The sequence below is a fragment of the Staurois parvus genome, unplaced genomic scaffold (genome assembly GCF_062004578.1).
Source record: "Staurois parvus isolate SC_StPar_1 unplaced genomic scaffold, SC_StPar_1.0 ptg000274l, whole genome shotgun sequence".
Classification (NCBI taxonomy): Eukaryota; Metazoa; Chordata; class Amphibia; order Anura; family Ranidae; genus Staurois; species Staurois parvus.
Window position 1 is genome coordinate 2016643 of NW_028318070.1, and position 10209 is coordinate 2026851.

Genomic DNA, 10209 nt, shown 5'->3' on the forward strand with positions numbered 1-10209 from the left:
CCCATCCCTTCAAATACTTTTCTTCTGCAATAACTTACTTCTGTTCCAGATCCAGTCTATGAAAGCTAGTCTGTTCTTCAAGAAACATCTGAAAGGCTATGAAAGCTAGCCCATTCTTCAGGAAAAATCTGAATGTCTATGAAAGTTAGCCCATTCTTTAGGAAACATTTGAACATCCATGAAAACTAGCCCATTCTTCAAAAAACATGTAAATGTCTATAAAAGCTAGCCCACTCTTTAGGGAACATCCGAATGTCTATGAAAGTTAGCCCATTCTTTAGAAAACATCTGAACATCCATGAAAGCTAGCCATTTCTTCAAAAACATGTGAATGTCTATGAAAGCTAGCCCATTCTTCAGGGAACATCTGAAATTCTATGAAAGTTTGCCCATTCTTCAGACAGGCATAAAATCCCTACTTTTACTCTGACAAATCTCTAGCATGGTAGTTTTAGCCAACACACTAAAGCATAAAATGTCAGAGTTCTTAGATAAAGATCATAGCTCATTTATGATCTTGAACCTCTCTGTGTCTGCATCCCTGATTTGTCTGAGTTATGTTAGCAGTGTTTATTTGATAGATGCAAAATGCACACTCCCTATTTCCTGGGCAGTGATGGCTCCATTATTCATCACTTTAGCCAAGCTTGGCAAATGCTTTTGTTGCTGGCACACAGTATATTTAGTGTTTTCTTCCATATTCTTTATAACAACATATATCCCCCACTTTGTCACTTTTCCAGCACAAACCAGCTCAGCGCAACCATCTGCTGCACACAGGCCCACTATCACAGCATTTTATATGTGTCCTGAGGGTATCAATTCATTTCAGTATGCTGTATTTAGCAACAAATCCAATGATTGGCCTAGTTATTGAGAATTATAGCAGAGTGACATGTATACAATACAGAGCAAGCCTATAAAACCAGTAACATTTCCAAGAAACAAACAGTGCTCTTTAAACTACTGAAATACAATATTAACCCTCTTGCTGTCCTTTAGCACAAGGGGAGTAGGACATCTTATCACTTTAAACTCATGCCTTAATAGATATCATTTCAGGAATAACACTAAAGAGACATCTAATAGCAGCTAAAGCGACCTTTTAAAAATGTTTTCTGGCCGCTGCTGTGGTCAGTCAGGTGGGGAGAAATTCCAGCTGTATTTTACTTGAATTACATTAATTCCAGACAATGCTACAATGGAACAAAGATACAGCTGTGCTTTTCAATATTAAATTACATTTAAACAAAAATAAAATGTAATTTTATAGAATTTTAAGGCCAGCTCAGAATCTGTTACCAGAAATAGGGCTTGGATATGCAGCAGGAACAGCCATTGTGAACACTTATGAGGGTACCCAGGATTCAGAATGCTGGGTACAGTAATTCTGTTATACAATCCTTTTAAACATGAGGTGCTATACATAGGTAACTTCCATTATTGATTATCTAACATGATTGAATGCAGTGGGTGTTCTACCTTTTTTATTTTGGATAGAGTTGTGAAGGGTTAGAACCTGGTTAGGTTTTTATTGCTACAAAAATTAAAACTGAATTGCCATACCATTACTAAGAGGTCCAGATCCAACATTATTTCGACAAAAGTCAGAGAGACAATCTAAAGAGTATCCAACACATTTTGGAGGTTCAAAAATGCCCCCTTCATCAGGACTTGATTGAACACAATGCGAACTAAAAGTGAACTAAACTTTAAACTAAACGGTTAGGTCTTCCTGTGTGATTACAAGCACAGGGCTTGTCTGCAGCTGGTTTATATTGCGGTCTTGTTCAATCTGGGAGATTCACCCTCTCTAATTGTCCTGATGACCAGGACTGAAAGTAAGGGAAAAAATAAAACAAAGTTCTGAGCTGTCACCAAACCAAGAGAACAGGAAATTGTCCAATGGGGACACTTGTTCCAGTGACAATTAAAAGGAGATTTACCTCACTTTACTTTAGTGCCATCCACTTTCTAAAAGAATGAACGAAAAGTAAAGAGAAATCCCACGAACGTGCCTGCAAAAAAATTAAATCTGACAGAATTAACCATTCTCTACCCTGTCCAATATAAAAAAAATGGTTTTGGAGATATTTTAAGAGCACATAAGATGTTGGGTGCTTGCTTTTCCACCATACACATGTGTTCAACCTGTTTGAAGGATTATGAGCTCCCAAAAACCAATACACTTGAATCCATATGGTAAATGTCAGTCCTCCTATAAAAAGTCTAATCAGTCAATAGGCTTATTCGAGAAAAGACATCATAGAAAATCAGAAAAGTCCAAAATGCTGTACTTGCAGCAACTAGAATCATACATATGCAGGCCTGACTTTATAAAAGTAAATTCTGATTGGCTGCTATGGATAACTGCACTTTGCTCACTGCATTTGCCAAGTTTGCCCTATTAGAATAATTATTGCATTTGGTTTGTAAAAAGATATGAGACCCTTGGTTACAAAGCCTACTAGAATCCTTTATTCACAACCTGAATCATCTGAAAGCATTAGTGAGCCAAAACTGCAAAGTGCTGGTGAATGGCTGTACATTTTTGGTTGCTTATTTGCAGTCTTCAATTTTCTAAGAATGAATAGAACAGAAGTATGTGCATTTCAAATTAAGCAAGAGGTGTGCTTAAAAAAAATAATTGGGTTGCCATTGTGTTTGTCAGTTTCAAAAAATGTTAGTAGGTAAACCTGGAGTCAGGATTATCACAAGATTGTACTCTGACCTCACTTGCTGCATGCAAATGAGAGGTTCAGAGTCAGTAAAGGTAATGAAGACAGAGACAGTCAGACACGTATTTTAAAGTGGAATTAAACCCATAGATGTAATGTTACCCCAACATTTCATATTCCTGATGTGTGTCTGTTGTACCATGTACTTGTGTTAGAAAGTATGCTGTTCTCTATGTCTGCCTTTGTGTGAAATTCCTGGTGATCCTGCCAGTCTCCCTGCTTTCCCATTTCAGCTGACCATGCTAGACATGAGAGCACATCTTCCTTAGTGTGGTCAGTTTTCTGGCTGTGCTGGCAGAATACCCTATCTGTCCTCCAATGGCCAGACTTGTGCTGAGATGCCCCCCTGCACAGCCATTCTCTGAGAATATAAGTGCACTGCTGTTTCGCCACCCCCATCTCTCTAAATCCTTTATGCAGCTAAAAACATTGCTGATGTGATCACTTATTAAAAAAAACAAAAAAACAAACATTTATAATGAAATGTTTGGCCTTGGTACAGACTCACAAGGTAACACACAGGTTAAAGGTTAATTTCCCACATCTGTGGCTTCTTAAATTGCAATTAGTGTCAGTGTATAAATAGGCAATGAGTTTGTTAGCTCACATGGATGTACTGAGTGAAAGTAGGTAGGTGGTCTTTTTCCTTTTCCTTGGGGGCCCCCTCAAGATACCAACGGTCACACCTGGACACAGCTACGAGATCTCGGAAAGTGAATGCACTCAAATCACCTCAGTTGCGATTGCAAACATTTCAGTTTTATTGGCATAACATCAGGGTTATTATACTGTAGTCTTTAGGCAAACACACCCTCAGACCATCCAATCAGATACATGTACATTGTTTTACCTTAACTCAACAATTATTTGTATGAGGTTTGCATTTTCACTCTTCTGCTTTATCTATCATACCATATCTGCTCTATCGCCCAGACCATGGCTGTAATCTGACCTAACACCCAAGTTGTGGTTAAAACTTTTCAGAAGTGAGAGTAAACCTTATCTGCTTTTTTGTAAGGGTTTGCAAAAACACTCATTTCTACATGAAACTAGCATCTTGTATTAGTGTATACAAAATGGATTCAGTTATATTCCATTTAATCCTTTCACTGAGCAGGCTAGATACCCATGGGGAGCAGAAAAGAATGGTCAAAAGACCTGTGTAATATGGTAATGGAACTTTATAAAGATGGAATAAGGTCTAAAAAGATTTCCAAAGCCTTGAATTTGCCAGTCAGCACTGTTCAATCACTTAAGAAGTCGAAAATTCGGAGATCTCTTGATAGCAAACCAAGGTCAGATAGAGCAAGAAAGATTGCAGTCGCAACTGCCAGAAGAATTGTTCGGGATACAAGAAAAAAAACCCACAGGTAACAAGCTGCAATGAAAAAGACAGTGTGGTTGTTTTGAAGGAGGACCATGTGCCGATACTTGAACAAAAATGAGCTGCATGGTCAATTGCCAGAAAGAAGCCTTTACTTTACCAATACCACAAAAAAGCCCAGTCAGGCGTGTCAAAGTGTTGTCGGACATATTGTAACCGGGATTTTTTTTGAGGCCAAACAACTGTGTGATAATAAAAGGCTTCATATGATCACTATGCTTGATTAAAGTTTTTATATTATAATCAGTCATATTTTCAATACCAGTGCTAGCATGTCATGATTTTTGCCAGGGCATGCAAACTTTAGAACACAAGTGTGTGTGTGCGTGTGTGTGTGTGTGTGTGTGTGTGTGTGTGTGTGTATGTATATATATATATATATATATATATATATACATACACACACACACACGCACACATACATACATACATACATACATATACACACACACACACACACATACATACATATACACACACACACACAAATGTTTTGCATATTTTAAACTGAAGGGGTAGCTTTACAAGGTAAGGGTTGACATACTTTAACAGATTACCAAAACAGTTACATTCAAAGCATGTCATGAATGATTACGGTCATAGTTGTTTGTGCTCTCAATTGAACGGTCAAGCTATTCAATGGCTGGTGTTATAACTGATCACATGTGCAGCACCATGGCAACTGTAGATCAAACAGGGGCTAAGATGGCAGCCTCCTAGCCTCAAAAGGATAAGAGGGTTTAGTTTCACTTTAGGTAACAGGACTAAAGGATAACAGACAGAGAAAAGCCTATGTGCTGCTCTGTTTCATTGTTCGCTCACTGCCCCCCAAAAAAAGCCTGTGTGAGCTTCAATTATACAGTGGTACAAAGCTTTTACAGGACTAAAGACCATCTCCCGAGTCAATGTTTAGACCTGGTAGTTGGCACGAAATGCTGTATTGCAAGGAAGCAGGGGAGAGAGAGTCACATGCGTTTCCATACTTGGAAGTACTACAGGTTTTTCGGTTCAACGATGCAATTGGCAGCGTTGGGAGAACATGGTACACAAATTAAGATGACTGCTATGCTATGAACCTGATTGAGAAATGTACAGGTTCACTTTACCCTTGCTATGCATTACATTTGGCTACCTAGCTGTTTTTTAAGGTAATTTTGATCCTCAAATGTCAGCAAGCATTATTAGGTAATGAAGTTCAGGTACATTTACAGTGAGGGGTGGTTTGGATTATTCTAAAAAGCTGTTATCGAGGACTGTCTCATTAAGTGAATTGGAAACCGCTACTGCCTCCAGGTTTAGTCTGCCAACAGAATGCCCTGATGAGTTAAATGGCAGTCAGAGCCACTGAACAATTCATTAGCGTGTATGACTGAAGTGTCTATCGGAAGTGATTAAAACAAGGGAGAAAAAAGGAGAGGAAAAATAATATTGTTCGAAACAATACTTAAAAGTCACTTTTCAAGCCAATAACCAGCCTCTAATTAGGATGAATGACTAAAAGATCGCAATGAGGCAACGATGTACAATATGGTGGTTGCTAATCACTTAAGGAAACAGAACATGTGCTCAGAATGAAGATATATTAAAGTGTTTTCTTCACAAAGTATTCCTAACCAACTGAATAATGCATCATAATGACCACTCCGAGACTACCAAACAAGTTTTTAAAGAATTTATAAAGCACTTTATCCTCCACAATTCAGTTGATTTATTTAATTTGCAGCTCGAGGGAAGAGATGCAGAAATGCTTTTTGCCTTCTATTCTAAAAAGAGCAGAGATGTTGGAGAATGTTTTTCTTACCCCAGAACAATGACTGAATGATGGAGAAGAAGAAAGAATGAATGCTTATCCTTCGGCTGGGAAGGTGGTCAACAGATTCTGCCCCTCCATCCATGCTATGCGCCAGCAATGATGGGTGCAGTCAGCAATCAGAGGGTTAACTTGTTTTTAAAGCCAAAAGGCTGGTTTGAGGTAAAACATTTGTTTCTTTTTTTTGTTCAGAGACAAAGATTAGTCCATATTGCTGACACCGTACTATAAACAGCAGAGAGTAATAAAAAGAACACTAATCAAGTTGGTCCTGAGGGAACGTTCTGTGTGGGAGGCAGGCATGAAACGATTTGTGCTTTAAAGGAAAGTATACCCCACCAAAAAATTACATATGTACAGACATTTACAAAATTATGCTTCTTCTAACACAGAAAGCTGCATTTGTTTTGTTGTTTAAACAAAATATCCACATGTTGCAGGGTGCTAATATTTTACAATTAAAGTTCAACTATAAACAAAATATTTTTTTTCCCATTTTGAATAGCGCAAGAGAGGCTGGTGTTTTGTCAGGTTTTTTTCCCTGTGTTCCATTGGAGAGATTTTTCCTTTACTTCCTGTCCCATAGACAAAACAGGAAGTGTGGGAATCCCTGGTTGTCATCAGAACTAGTGTCTCTATTGGACGATTTCTCCTCAATTCCTGTTCTGGGGACAAAGCAAAACATGGGATTTTCTCTCATTTTTGGCGATCGTAAATGTGTTGCATAGAGATGGGGAATATCCCTAATGGGGGCACAGGCCACAATAAAAACCTGACAGTTTCCAATCCCTTTCCACTCCAAAACTTAAAAAAAAAAAATGTTTTTAGTTATGCTTTAACTTGCTTTCTTTTTATGGGTCACTAACTGACCAGTTAGTGAAGGTAGGATGAAGATGAAAGTCCTTGAACCTGTAGCATAAGAGACACCAAAGACTGATCAGAGAGGCAGTATGTGGTAGGTGCTGTGGCAGTAATTACACAGAGTCTGGCTGCAGATAACAAAAACTTGTATTAAAGAAAAGGCCCAACTTTACAAACAGTCCAGCGGAGGAGCATCACGCCAAGAAAAACTAACTGTTCTCTGCAATTCAAGAATACAGCAGGTTCTGAAATACCAACAGCGTCTGTCTCAGAGGGCAAAATGTGGCCTGGCCAATCCTGTCTCAATGGGTAGGTTTTTAGTTCAGGAAACTGTCCCTACTCATTCGAAACCTCTTTGTATCGCTAATCACTGTTCCTGACAGACAGGTGCTCTTTACCTTCTCTGTTCATTTCGCACAATGCATGCCAAAACCAGGGTGGGGACCTAAAAAGGCTCTGTTGACCTAAGATGGCTGGCAGGGGTCACCTGGATGCAACATAGCAAACCTGTCCCAGGGGTCCATGAAACCACAGAGAAACCAGATTTCTCCTGACTTCCTTTCCAACTGCAGTATTGCTCAGATCGAGCCCCACCTACAGTGGAGAAAGCAGACCCAAGCTTCCTACAAGCAGCCTAGGACCAGTACAAGATCCACCTACTATATACCTTCTTTACATATCAGCTCCTTTGAAGGAAGATGCACGCCATTTTATATCCATCAGAACCAAGCCTCCCTTGTATTGGTTCAGCACTTTCACACACACACCAGATCCCTAAGCAGTTAGGCAAGCATAAAGATGACTACCCCAGAGCAAACACTTTCAAAATTATAATTATTATTATTATACAGTATTTATATAGCGCTATAAGGTTTGCTCAGCGCTGTACATTATAGTGGGGGACAGAACATGAGACAATACAGTAACAAAACAAAACACGAGGGGGTCAAGGGCCCTGCTCTTTCGAGCTTACAATCTACAAAAATACAGACTTGATTCCCTTTACTTGCTGAGAGCTATTAACCTGCAAAAACACATTAGTTATAGCCTCACGGGCTCTCATAGATCAATTATCTCAGTGTTGGTGACTTTTAAGACCTTAGCAGATCTTATGTTGCTACAAAATGCATGCTAAGGTGCAGATAAGGATAGTAACCAAGGTTGTAGATCAGCCATTCTCAACCAAAGTTAGGTTGAACCATAAGGTTCCTTCAGGGATAGCTAGGGAATTCCTTTAGCTGAGACTATCAGACCTCCCCATCTGATGGTACCTGCATCTGACCTCCAGGTCTAACACCACTTTGAAAGCCAACGACATGACTGTATGGGTATCATCCTGGCCACCCATGTAAGGGGGACATTCTTCCCACTTACCACCACCAATGTAAAAGCAAATACCCAATGAACCTTGATAGAATAATCTAACCAGGGGTTCCCTGAGGCCTGAAAATTATTTCAAGGGTTCCTCTGTGGTAAAAAAAGGCTGCTGAAGATTATACAAATGGAATTTGGGACAAATCAGCTCATACCAAATGACCTCATTTATTGACAACCTACACATTGTTAAATGGGAGTTCTGCTGTTTTATACCACTTAAAACTATATGAAACAATCTTAAAGGTGTTTTTTTGTATTACAGAAAAGGTCATATCAAAGCGATTTATCCATCAGTGCTAAATTATTGTATTACATTAACAAATTTAAAGCTGGTCATGTATGTTACAATTTGGTTTTACAATATGATACATAACTGTGCAGGAATGCTTTGTAATCATGAAATATGGATAGGATTGTATTAAAATAGTGATTGAATATATTGTAAAGATTTCATTAGATCTAAGGCAAAGTTGGCCGCATAACTTGCTATATTGTATTTCAATCAATTTTTTACCTTATGGTAGTAACATATTTTAATTGCTGTGCCATTAACCTAAACTTTGTATATTCCATAATCCAACTGACACAATACTCAAAATGTTTAAATGGGCTCTGTTGCCATGTTAAAAAAAAATCACCTTGTAAAAGGATAATTAATTTAATCTCCCCATAAAATAAAAGTTAATACTCGTCTATCTTGCGGTTCGTGTGTCCAATCTTGGCTCTTATGCAGAGCTATGCTGGCCAAAGAATTTTTAGCATCTGAAACACCTCCAGCAGAGAAGAATACCTGGCTCCCCGGTGTGTGGTGTTCCACCCATCTCCTGCTATTTTCAAAGCAGGAAACAGAAGTGCCATAGCAGCCAGTGGGTAAAGCCACTGCACACAGCAGGGGACCAAGCATCCAAAATGTGTCAAATGATGTCAATTCTTCAGAAGGAAAAACCCTAGGAGGGACAGGTAAGGATTATCATAATATTATTATACAAGACTTGTATAGTTCCAACAGTTTGCACAATGCTGTGCATTATAAAGAGACAGTGCAGTCATAATACAATTCAATCATGAGTGTTAGTAAGGCCAAGCTTCCAAGAGCTTACAATCTAATAGGGAGAGGCAAGTTGTACAAAAGGTAATAACGGAGTAATGAGCTGATGATTTAAAAGTTCAATTGCTAGGTGAATGCAGGATAGGCTTCCTTGAAGAGATTAATTTTCAGGGGTCACCTAAAAGTGGACAGAGTAGGAAAAGCTAGACAGATTGAGGTAAAGAGGTACAGAGAATGGAGAGGCTATGGAGAAGTCCTGGAGATGAGCACGGGAGGAGGAGACAAGGGAGCTAGAGAGCGGGAGGTCTTGAGAGCAGCAGAGAGGACAGTTTGGGTGATATATTGAGACAAGATTGGTGATATAGCTATGGACAGAGTTGTAAATGGCTCTGTTTTTAGTATTTTGTGTGTCACCTAGACATATGCATTTCGCTTTGATATGAGTCGATTTTCGGATGAAAATTTGATTTTTGGAGATTCTGATGTATATAAATCTCCAAATAGATATAGTAATGAATGTAAACTAATCCAAAAAAAATGTGACAGCAGTTTGGGCCCATGGGGAAATAAAATCAAATTTTGAATTTATTTGATAATTCAGATAACAAATGGATCCAATTTTTTAAAAAAATGTTAATTTCAGTTGCACATGGCGCCACTCTATATTGTCTAATCAGCTCATGCCATTTCTCTTGCGGAGTTGGACTAGTAGGGATGAATATAAGGAATTCCCCCAGACAGGGTGTACACATACAGAGCCATCTTCAGTCAGACTCTTTGTTAAGCCAGCCAGTTCAGTAAGGATCGGCTGAGATTCGAACCATGTATAGGCAAGGCTAAACCAGCTTGTTGGATTTTATGTGTGATTATTCCTAGCAGATTTTATAGCCACTAGCAGTAATCCGTGTGTTCTCCTGGCAGGGATGGCTCGCCTCTGAGGGAGAACATAATGGCTCCACTACAGGAACTCCCCCATCAACACTGACTGTTG